At 39.8% G+C, this 12,510-nt stretch overlaps 1 protein-coding gene across 1 annotated transcript in view; it reads right to left on the bottom strand.

The window, feature by feature from the left end:
• NFIB (nuclear factor I B) overlaps positions 1-12,510 on the bottom strand; it is a 282,680-nt gene that overhangs the window by 40,033 nt on the left and 230,137 nt on the right. The gene's annotated exons all lie outside the window — the stretch shown is intronic.

Below are 12,510 nucleotides of genomic sequence, written 5' to 3' on the forward strand. Positions count from 1 at the left end.
GCCATCTTCAGAACATGAGGATAAGAGTTATAGCCTTTTGTGAAGCACAAAACTAGAAAGGCCTTAAGTCTTTGATGACATCAGGGATCTGCCATACCAGCCTGAATGCCCATCTCCAAATGTATTTTACATGAGAGGAAAATAAAGCGCTAATATCTTCAAGTCACTGTTTTGTCGTCATTTGTCTTGCTCTTTAGTATCTGTTATTAGCAAGCAAGCAGAATTGATAGCTTAGACAGTAGTCAAGCCATAGCAGTATGCGTGGAGTTAAGCTTAAAAGCATTTCCTATGTAACAGGAAGCATTATCTGCCAGAAATCTGCTCAAGAAAGTCAGTTCACGTGAGATTTCCCAACTTTTTAATGTTTTTCCAGCTCTGAAAGTTTGGAAAGCACATATGAACAGTAAAGTACATGGGCAGTTATCCAAAGAGACTCATTTTATGTTTGCCCAGCACTGTACAATGAACAGTGCTGCATATGTGTTGTCAACAATTCTATATCCCTAAGAGTCAATAGAGTAAAAGAAAATTAAAATTCAAACTGTTTTCCAGAGGGGTGTGTTGTATATGAAAAGGCCATTTAGGGCATACCACCAGCTTTGAGATCATTTTCAGACTTGCCACATGACTGTAACATTAAATGACATCCATATCTACCACCTCTTTGCTTAGCCTTTGTATCAGTTCTCTTAGGCAACATAAACCAAAAAGCATAAAGCCACTGGGTCTCCATTAGGACTTCCCAAAGCCATGCCGAAGCATAGTGCATTGAACACATTTGTACATGTGTCAGATATAGAAAGCAGCGAACTTAAACACAGCGTGTCTTTTGAAGTCCTGAAGTTGACTAATGAGCTGGGTGAGAAATGGCACTGAGAATGTTTCCCTGTGGCCTCTCTAAGACAGAGACAAGCAGCCAGGCTCAGGAAATTACTCTGCGAGGCACTGGGCAAAAAACGATTGACTGGGATCTCGGAGGCACTCAAACAGAGCCATCAGCAGACATGCTGGCCAGCTGGAGTGCCAAGAGCATGGCCATCCAAATGCTGGAAGAAGCCTACCTCAGAGACCCTCCGTGGAGACTCCAAACAGCAAGGACCACTAGTGACCAGTGGTACTGATGGACACATAAAAGATTGTGCTTTACCTGACAGCATTTCTAATTTCCACAGATAAGTCACACTCTATTCTTACATTATAAGATGTATATAGACAGTATATCCTATTAGTTAGCCAAGTAGAGTGAAGCTGGAAGAGATTAAATAAATTGCCCAACATCACATGGCTCATAGCCAGTACTCAACCTGAGGCTGTCAGCCTCCAAAGCCCACACTTGTGACTCCTATGCCATGCAACTGCTCTGCGAGGAAGACCATCCCGAATTTGGTGCCCAGAGGCCCTTACAGAAGAGTCATAATGAAAGTAAGGGTCCTTCTGCTTTGAGGAGAAGATTAGTGTTAACCTTATAGTCAATCCCTAATTGATTTGAGCTTATTAAAAGTTTGAAAATAGTTCATGGATACCATTCCCCCTGCCATTTCCACCTTTGTGAACCTACAAAGAATCTAAAGACCCTAAGTTGGAAAATAATGGACCTGGGGAGTGGGAAGAAATCACTACCACAGAAAAACAGTCAAGTTCTGATGGTACACCTTACCAAGCAATTCCTTTATTTTTCTAAACTGTGGCTTCCTCTACTCTCCAAAACCTGCACTTGTCCTCATTTCCTGGAGCATAAAGCCCCAACTTCAGTCAAATATAGCCACAATACCCTAAAAAAACAGTAAGATGGCTTTACATACCTTGGGTTGGAGTCTAAAGCTTGCAGGATCTCTTCCCACGCACTGTGCCTCATGTGTCTACTAGAGAGGTCAACAGACAACTCAGGCTTCCCAGGACACAAGGACATTTCCACACTCCCCTGCTGTGCATCTTTTCCACCCCCATTTGAAATGCCCTACCCTGTTTCCCACGTGGCAATATATTACTTGTTCTGAAAGGCCTGACTGGAATGCAAACTCCTTCTAGAAACTTCCCTCAGGCCAAATGCCCTTACTGTACCTCTGCATTGCCCAAACTGAATTGTCCCAACATAATTTATTGTCCTGTTAACTTTATTTAGGTCTCTATTTAACACCGTAGTGGTTTATTTTGCTCAAGTTCTTCTGTGAGCTAAGTACAATAACTTACACATACATGAATCTCCAGTACTTTCCAAGTTCCTGATGCACCATGGACAGTCAATGAAGACGAAATGCGTGGATAAATTGTTATGATGGTTTCAACAGAAATTAATAAAGTCAGATTTTAGCTTATTGTGATTTATATATTCTTCTAGGTTTGTCAAACCCTCACAAAATATTTTATAAAAGTCAAATGATAGAATTCTAGAAATCAAAGGGAATTCTGCATACCAAAAAAAAAAGTTGCACTCGCTTTCTTGCTCATTTTTTTTCCCAATAGTCTCCTCTAAATGTCTACAGTTCCTGTTAGGTTTAGGAGAAACTTCCTCTGCTTTATGAGAAACCTTCATTATCCACCAGTTTAAGCCATTGAATACTCATAGATGTGTTATTCCTAATTTGGGATGTTTCTGAGCAGGAATTTTGGACAAACTTTCAGATTCCTATCACACTCTAACATCTTTAGTAGTCAATATTTATTAAATACTCATGATGTGTTAATGCTTTTCTAAGCACTAAGTATTAACTTACTTAGACCACAGGAAGCTAAGGCAAAGTCTAAGTGTAAAAGTGGGCATCACGTGTAGTGAAGACAAAGGAGTAGGATTCTAGAAGGTAGACAACAATGCACGGAAGAGTTTCAGCTCCAAAGCCCCCAAAGATTCACCTGTAAGATAGAGTAAGATTATCCAAATCATTTACTTACTACGTTTTTCACTTATTAATAGGTACTGATATGATGTCTCAGGGGTCTGGGTATCATCAAAACATGAGTGGTCAGAAGTAGATTATGGTTAGAGCTGAGTGATGGTATATCAACCACCCTCTAATTTTGCGAATATATGAAAACTTCATTATAAAAACTTTTTAAAAGAAGAACCCATTTAAACCATAATCATAACAAAGATGTAATTAATAATAGCAACTCTGGCCTCTGTAAACTGTATTTCTGAACTTTGCTTCTGAAAGGAAAATAGCGCTGTCTAATTTACTATTGAGTCCTCAGCATCTCTAGCACAATGTCTGTGCAGAGCATGAGAAAAATTAATATTTGCTGAATGAAGGAAGGAAGAAGAAAGGAAGGGAGGGAAGAAAAAGCTGCAGGCACCATAGGAGATAGTTAACTTGTATTATCTTATTTAATTCCAACCACCCAGTGAGAAAACCCCTATTTGAGAAGGTACACACATGCCTTGCTCTAGGTCATCAGCCGAGAAGTAGCAGAGCCAGGATTTGGAAGTGATATGAATGAATACCCAGCATGCATTGCCTACAAACACCTCTGTCACACCTGGTTGGTACAAAGACCATTTCTACTCAAACAAGGTGAGAACTGAATCATGACGCAACAAAATGCTAATGTGAAAGTAGGTTTGCCATATTCAAGTAAGACCTATGCTGGTCTATCTATTATTAGGTTATCTTTAATTAACTCACTTGAGAAATACATCGAATGGGGGGGCCTTCTCTGGCATACCATGTCTACCAGCACATCTGAAAAATCGGCCTGATGCTCAGACCAAATAGTGGGTAAATCATTCCCAAATATATACTGAATAAGGAGTTTACTCTGATCAGTTTATTCTGATGAGTTTTTTAAATTGACAAATAGAAATTGTATATATTTATCATTCACAAAATGATGTGTTGAAATATGTACACACTGTGGAATGGCTCAATCAAGCTAATTAACATGTATTACTTCACATATTTATCATTTCTGATGAGTTTTTGAAGATATAGCACAAATATTATGTGAAGAAACAAATATCAAAACTTTTTTTTTTTTAATTAAGCAAAGCAGAAGCCCTAAGACCAGGAGGAAACTATAACAAGTTGGAGTTAAGCAGACTTTGATTTAAATGCTGCTACTACCAGTCAGCAACCGTGAGCTTCTGAGCAAGTTACTTAACCTCACTGAGCCTCAGCTTCCTGAGCCTTACGGGTATGGATAGCCTACCTCCAGGGCGGGTGTGAGAAATAAAATCATATAAGAAAAGAACCAAGCATTTCAAAGGCTCTCGGGTTTCTTTTCTGGCATCATAATGAGATCAACCAAATACCTTACCATTAAAGCTCATTTTTGTAAAATTTTCATGGATGTGTGAAATATTTTCAGATGCGGATTGAGTTTATTCTCTTATGTCTCTCTCTCCCGTTGGCTTCAGTGTCTAATACACTTTTGTTGGCCAGATGAATGTCTTTGGTGTATATCAAAAAATCTAGGTGATCCCCTTTTAACTGGGCATTCTGACCTTGAGGCATTTGAACCGATAGGTCAAAAGATGCTCATTCATTCCATCTTCAGCTGACAAAAGGGTTTCTCTCATACTTACCTCATACTTAGGTTCAAGTGCATTCCCTTGAACCTAAATAGTTATGTCACTCTTCCATGTAACAGAAATGTAATACTTGATACTAGTGGGTGGCCCAGTCCTTCCAGATAAAACATCAACAGTGTCATCAAGCTCAGTTTTCCTTCATATTTACTGTGTTTACAGTAAGTTTTACATTAGCTCTTTAGAATAAAATAAAGTTTTTTTTTTTAAAATTGGGGGATATCACAGTTACATCTTTGCAATGAGAGTAGGAACTTGGTCAACCATTAGTGTTCAGGCTTCTGGTCACAGGAGTGTGGGATTGCACAGCATCTACCTTTCCAAAAAGGACAGCTTAGATAGTAAAGGTCTCAAGGGAGTCAAGGCATCCATGATTACATGTGAGGCTTTGTGTCTGCACTAGTTGACCAGTTCAGAGAAGTAGAAGAATCACTACAAAGGTTTTCTCAAATTAGCCTGATAAGGATGTATTTAACACCCCCCCCCCCCGCCAAATTACTCTCTGATGTTGCTCCAGAAAGGAACTTCAATAATAATTCTTCCCTTTTTTTTTTTTTTTTTTAAGTTGGAAGACCAGGAATATACTACTTGAGAAATATGATCATACCACATTAGACTATGCTTGTTGGAAAGAGGATTGTGTACTTTTTAAAGTAAATAAATAAATGTTTTAAAATGTAAAAGATATTAAACAACACAAATAATTGCATTAAGCTTCAATGATCATTTGGGATCTACCTAGGGAGAACAGTATAACCCCAAACCTAAACTTAGCTTCCTTCTGCAGGAGCTGTTGCAACAGGCTCAGGCTGCGTCTGGAACAGCGATTCTCATTTCTGATTGAATATTATATCCAGCTGGGGAGCTGTTCCAACTAGCCAGGCCCACTCTCCTGTTAGATACCAATGTGCAGCAGGGATAGGAATCACTGGCATAGAAAGAAAATGGTGACCAGTGGAAGCTGGGTCACCAGAGCACTTGGGAACCCTGCAGAGAGCAGGTAATTCTGCTCATTATCCAAGAGCCTTGGGCCACTGAGCCTCTGGTCTCCTCAAGTAAATAAAACTCTTGTGGTCCTGGGTGACCAAGCCCTTCACTACTTGGAATTGACTCCAAGCAGCACAGCACATTCCCTCTGTTCATTTCACCCTCATCCTTCCTAGGCTGCCAGGTTTCCTCACAGGCAGAACTAAGACATGAAACGAAAGGGGAGGTAAAGGCATCTGTGACACTCACACCTCCCAACATTGTAGGCCTCCTTGACAATCATCCCCCTCCTAGAACTGGGCTCAGGTGTAGATGGAGCAGCCCAATAATAATGATCATAATGAAGATTAAGTATCTGCTATGTGGCTCCAACCTAATGCTTTACATGTATTATTTCTAAGAAAGGTATTACCTCCACTCCATAGATGGGGCTACTGAAGCTCAAAACGATTAAGTAACTTGCCCAAAATACACGGGCTAGAACCCACATCTCTCCAGCTCTGTGACCCACATCTTCTAGGCTGTACTGCTGGTCTTCAACTCACCTACAGAGTTTCACTGCCCCATCCTGAAATTAAATGAAATCCAACCCTTGAGAAAACACCTCTGGGAACGTGGAGAGGATGAGCCAGAGAGGGTGGTGACTAGTCAGTCTTCAGTGTGGGTGCATTTGCTAACTCCCCTTCCACTGACAGCAAGAAAAAAAAAAAAAAACAGGCAGAGGGAGGGATTAGCTGGGGTACTTCTGAGAACCAGAAGCTGCATGGCACCAACCACTGCGGAGGGACATAGAGAGTGAAAAGGGGAGGGAGTGTCCAAAGAGGTCAGAAAGGCCAAGGCAGGTTAGCTGTATGAACCTTGTTCTTCTTTCCTCTTAGGATCTGATGCTCTTTGCTCCTGCCAAGTAAAATTCATTTAACTCACAAGATTTAACCAGCTTAATGGAAGGCCAGTAAGTCAAAGGCAGTAACCTGATTTGTAGTTTTCCAATATCACCTTCAGAAACCTGATCAGGGAGTTGGTGAGGAGGGGGGATAGGGAGGGAAGCGGGAGTGTGTTTGGGGGCCAAAGATGTAATAACGAAAACATTAAATAAATAGATGTTAAATTTTACTCTTTGCTGACCAGGATTCCACTCTTTGTGGCCCTAGCTGGAGAAAAGACCTTTGTCCAATGGCAGCCAAATATAGGGCCAGCTCCTGCAGTTGAAGTGAAGCTAAAAAGTGAAAAACCTAACCTTTGGTTTGAGCATGCAACATTCCTGAGACTGGGTTAAGTCCTTGCGTGCTCTCCTCTTCTCTTACCCAAACAAAGGGAGGTTGGTCCTTATACTGACAGAGGACCTCCCTGGAGATTGGATCTGCACACTGATTCTCAGGCCCTTCCTTCAGCATAATCAAAAGCCAAGTGCAGGAAGCCAGCGGTCAGACGGACTTTCCCACAACACCCAGTCAGCACCATGTCAGGTTGGAAGCGTTCTCCAGAAGCCAATACAAACAGAACCAGGCACGTTTCCCCAGGGGACATCCCCTTTTCATGGCCAATATGATGTCCAGATTGGCTCTCAGCTTGGCTGCTGCCCACGCATCCACGCTGGTGAGCCAAGCCCTGGGGTTGGCTTTCAAATCTCCCCAAAGGTAACGACAAGCCTGTTTCCTCAGCAGGGATTAGAACAGGGTGATCTTGGGAATCAGGGAAAGGGAAACCCCCTCGTCTACACCCTCCCAGGCCCTTGCCCCTGTTGGGCAAAGAGAGAGGAAGACAGCACACTGGAAGGTAAAAATGAGGAATGCGGAAAGTGAGCTGCAGGAAGAAAGGCTGGATATGCTGCTAATCAGAGAGGAGTCTGAGATTTTTCAGAGACCAAAGTCTGTTTTCATGCACTTTGAAATTCCACATGGCAGGCCCTTAGCGGGTACCAGGCCTGACCCCAATCCACAGGGCCATCCATAAATTCATCTACAGAAAGGCCAACAGAGGCAAGATATCCAAAACCGTTCACAACAACAACCAACACTCTTTTCGGTCTATCTATTATGTATCAGGCACTGTGCTAGGTGATTTTCAAGCACAATCTCACTTAATCCCCCACCAAAAAAATAGTAAATGAATAAAAAAATGTTTCTAGGATTCCTTTTCCTCTTTTGCAGGTAAGGCAATTCTCCAGATACACCTTCTGTAAAGAATAAAGCACATATACTTTTCCACACCAAAGAGTTCATTTGTGGAAGATGCTGAAAATAGATGCATCTGCCATAATATCAGAGCTTTAGAACTGAAGTGTCTGTCCGAACTCACAGATGGGTTTTTGAACTCTCGCAGTAGTCTGCTCTCTAGCATGGCCGGGATTGATTTTGTCAGCACTGAGGAGGAGAAGGAAGCCATTTTTGATCCTGAACCCCCACCTGGTTATGCCTCGGCTGTTGACTTCCGTACCTGCCCACAGCAATATGCGTTGGCTTTGGCATGTGGAGGGTCATGCCCCACCATCAATGGAGCTCATTGTTTCCCAGGCAGGCACCTGCACGGCAGGCTCAAACAATGAGGCCATACGAAGAACCCCTCCTTTTTCCTCAGGGCAGCCACTATGAAAGGAAACTTGTTGAGGCCTGGAAGCCCACTTTCATCATAATTGGGCAGGTTGGCCAACAGTTAAACACCAATGTCTCTGGGTGAACACAGGAATCTACTTCCAAATCTCAGGTACCTATAAAGCCATGGGGTTAGGCAGAGTTAGTGCTGGCTCTATGCTCCCCTTGCCCCTGAAGAATATCTGGTTTGAAGAATGCAGAGCACTACATGTGACTTCTAGAGGCACAAAGCAACTTTAGGCCATTCTCAGATCTGTGGGATCATCATGAGTGAGACCCGATACCCTACATGGACCAGGTGTTAGCCAGAGCCACAAAATAACAGAATTCCACACTGCAGAAGGCCTTGTTCAAGAAGGTGTTAGTGATGTTATGACAATAAAAATAATTCCATTAAAAAATGTTTTTCTCTTTTTAATAGCTTTATTTATTTGTTGGTTTATTTGAATTGGAAAGACACAACCCACAGGTTATAATCATGATTTTTGTAGTCAGGCATACCTGGGGTTCTAATCTTGAGTCCACCACATCAATGATGCATTAATTTGGAATAAGTTGCTTACTCTCTGAACCTCTCTTTCCTCATCTCTAAAATGGGAATAATTATACCCATTATTGAGAATTTAATTAAATAATATCTGTAAAATATTTAGCACAGGCCCTGACCCACAGTAGTAAGTTCTTAATAATTTGTAGCTATTACTCTATTGTTTCGATATAAGCCCAATGATGAATGAGTTTTTATAATGACGGCAGAATAATATATTGATAATATATTGAGTTTCATATATCTGCCTTCACCAAAACTTATTGATGTTTATAATTTTGAAATTGAAATTGGTGACCAAACTATTATACCTCACACAAATCCTAGAAAACAGAGATCAATGTTTGCTTTAGACTCTAGTTTAGATTTGGGGTTAAGAGAATTCTAAAATTTTCAAGTTCTTTAATATTAAAAAAAAAGACAATCAAGTTATTTCACTGAACCAAAATTTTAAGAAATATGTTAAGCAATTTAGGTCTGCTAGTCAGATGCTGCTTAAATCTGTTATTTCCCAGTATTTGAGTCACCTCATTTCTCTGTACCTCAGTTTTCTCATCTGTAAAAACGGGGTATTATTAGTACTTACCTTTCATGAGTCTTATGAGGATTAAATAAGATAATACAAATAAAATCAAATAAAATACTTAAATATTCACTATTACATTGCTGCCAACAAAGCTTTTTTACATACCTTTGCTACTGTTAACAGGAAAATCTTGATACTGATGGCTGTGGTGATTCTCCCATATGCTGTTAATTTGACTTACTTCCTTATCCACACCTGCTTTAAACTGGGTGCAGAATGTGCCCTGAGACCTCTCACCAGAGGGGCAGCCTGCAGGAATGTTGCTGCAGAAACAGAAAGCAAGGAAGGGAAAGGCACCGAAGCTGGTGTGACCGGTGTGGATTTCATCAGCACCAGGTAACACACTCGCGATTTAATAAATACATAAGGACATAAGCTGGAGCAGAACCCAGGTCTGATTCAGGCTACCCAGGCAAGGGGTCAATGCAAAAGTTAATGCGGTCTGTATCAGACCCACTGGGTTTCTGTTTGCAGGTAGGTAAGATTGTTCCAGTACTCTCTGGATTTGGTTATACTCCTTTTATCCAAAATTTCCAAACAAATTTGGGTCATCTTCTGCTAAAGGAATTTACTCATATGCTAAGTTTTATAAGAACATAAAATGAAATGTAGTTACAATGTTCAACTGATTAATTTTTAAAATAAGAGGGGATAAAATTGGAAATTCTTTGGAAAAAAGAAAATAGATATGCCATATTTGCGAAGAACACAAATGTATCATAAAAAATAAAAAAACAATTAAGAATCATTTCTTTCATCTCTACTGTACTCTGTCTACTCTAATTAGTTATTTAGTTAATAAGTCAAGAGCTAGCTATAACTCTATTGCGGAGCTAGATCTAAAATATAAAATTGATAGGTTTATAATAAAATTTCTTTATCATGTCTTCTTTCCTACTCCCTGTGAATGATACTACATTCTTTTAAAAAAAAAAAAACTTTTTTTCTATTTTAATATGATTCTTGCTTTCCCAGGCTATGTTGCACACATTAAAATGCTTGGGTTCATTAAAGGTGGTTGATTACATTCTAGTTTGTACATGGAGTTTCTTCCAAATGAAGAAAGCATTGGAGATTACTACTTTCTTTCCCTTCTCTTCTCCTGCCTGTGTTGGCAATAAGATACAAAGTTAATTCAGTTTAACCCTTGACTTCTTAATATGTATATTTTTCTGAAAACTTCTCTGCAATGGAATAGAGAGTTTGTGTTTACAAATAGGGCAGGATATCTTTATCTATGTTATCCTTATCTAATCTGAACACTAATTTGGAACTGATTATTTTGCTAGATTATGAAACAACCTCAGCACAGTTTCACAAATAAAAGTTCACAGTTAAATTAATGGGAAGGCCAAAAATATGACCATATATTCTCACTTCTCATTTTTAAAAAAATTCCAGTTTACATTAAGTTTTGCATGGAATGTGCTTTCAGAGGAATCAGCTCTTTCTGGTACAGAAAAACCAATTATTCTCCTTGATTCAACCACTGTCTTCTATTCAATAAATCAAGTAATAATTATAAGCCAGTTAAGAAATGGGGATATTTAAATATACTGGATAATTTGGTAAAGTACTGGAAACATAGGTTGTTTATGTGATTTTATTCTTATAAGAAAGACAAAGAACTGCAGTAAAAATGGATATTGGGCTGAAATTTTATTTTAAAATATTTTAATTTGGATTTCTTACCATGTTAAAGTTCAGTCATTGACATCCCTCTCGTTTCTCTGGATAAATGTAAAGGCACACATTATTTTTGCACTAGCGTAGAGAATTTTGATTCTGGAATATTTGGTAAAAATGTGAGAAGGAGTAATTGAGAGGGACAAATGTGATCAGCACGGGTGGATTTGACTCAGGATTCTGTCTTTCAGAGAAAAGCCTCTTTTCTCTCTGTACCCTCTCGGTAAAGGTTCCTACAGTCAAAAATTGACCACCAGAAAGGCTTCTACATACAATCTATCAATAGAGAAGTCATCTGTCTTAAATATAATAGTGATAATAACTTGTTAGAAAAATGAAAATTCCCCGCCTGTGCCCTTAAGTCTATTATTCAGACTCTACTGTGAGTTACTTTGATCATAGGCACATCCAACAGTCCAGACTGTCCCAGGGAGGACATTTTGCTGATGTGCAGGAAAGGACCATTTAGGAGCAAGACAGAGTTGAACATCATCAGATAAGCCAATCCTGAGCAGAAAGGGCAATCTTGGACAATTAAGGCTGGCATGTTGGTATTCAGAACCTGGTAATCGGGAAGTAAAGGAAGGGACAATGCAGAAAAGGGGATTCCACAAAGGGAAATGGCCTGGAAGCAAAGAACGTTTTGCTCCCTTTCCTGTGGGAGCATCTGGTGTGTTCTGTAAAGATTTTGTGGGGCTCCTTTGTACGAAGTTTGGAAAGCTGCATATCTCAGGCTTATCCAATTTCTCCAGCTCATTCCAGATTTCTTATCCTTATCCAGTCCCCACCTTAGGAGGAAAGAATGGAGTGTCACATGAGAGGAGCACAGATGGGAACTGGCAGCTTGTCAGGGCGGGAAGGAAGGTGGGCCATTGCACTGCCGCCTTGTGCCCTCTCTTCCCTCCACCTCTTCCATTCACTTCTCATGACTTTTGAGTAAACGTCTATTCCAAATGCTGAGTGTCTCCTATAAAATAAAGCTACTTAGAGAGTTAATACACTTCAGAAATCAGTGCTTTTCTCTCCTCGCAAAGGAAGAAAAATATTGACATCACCTGAAGGGAACTTCTAGAAGGTAAGATAAGATCATGTCTAGGCGTGTGGTTTCCACTTAAGGAATGGTCTCTTGGAAGGAGACTGCTAGAATACCTATCAGGGAGACTTGCTGGCTGCTACAGAATTAAAAATAAAAGGGAAAGGAAGTAATGATGTCTGATGACCAGCAGCAATTTAATTATTTTTAAATCACAATAAAACAAAACAAAACAAAAATTGCCAATAAAAATAACTCATGATTTTACGTCCTCTCTCCAAAAGAAACAAACTAATTAATCCTTTCATTCCTGACTAGTGTATGTGTCACATTGCCTAATAATAATAACAACACGTACCAGGCACTTTGATGAAGGCTTCACATGCACAATCCCATTTATCCTCTCAACAGCCTAATGAGGTACTCTCATTAATATCTAATTTTCCAGATAAGGGAACTGAGGCAAAGAAAAATTTATGGAATTTATAATACAGCTAGATGGGGTGTTTCCAAGATTTGAAACAAGGCATTTGAACTCCAGAGCATGGGCCTTCAATT

Source organism: Cynocephalus volans, chromosome 16, assembly GCF_027409185.1.
Source record: "Cynocephalus volans isolate mCynVol1 chromosome 16, mCynVol1.pri, whole genome shotgun sequence".
Lineage (NCBI taxonomy): Eukaryota > Metazoa > Chordata > Mammalia > Dermoptera > Cynocephalidae > Cynocephalus > Cynocephalus volans.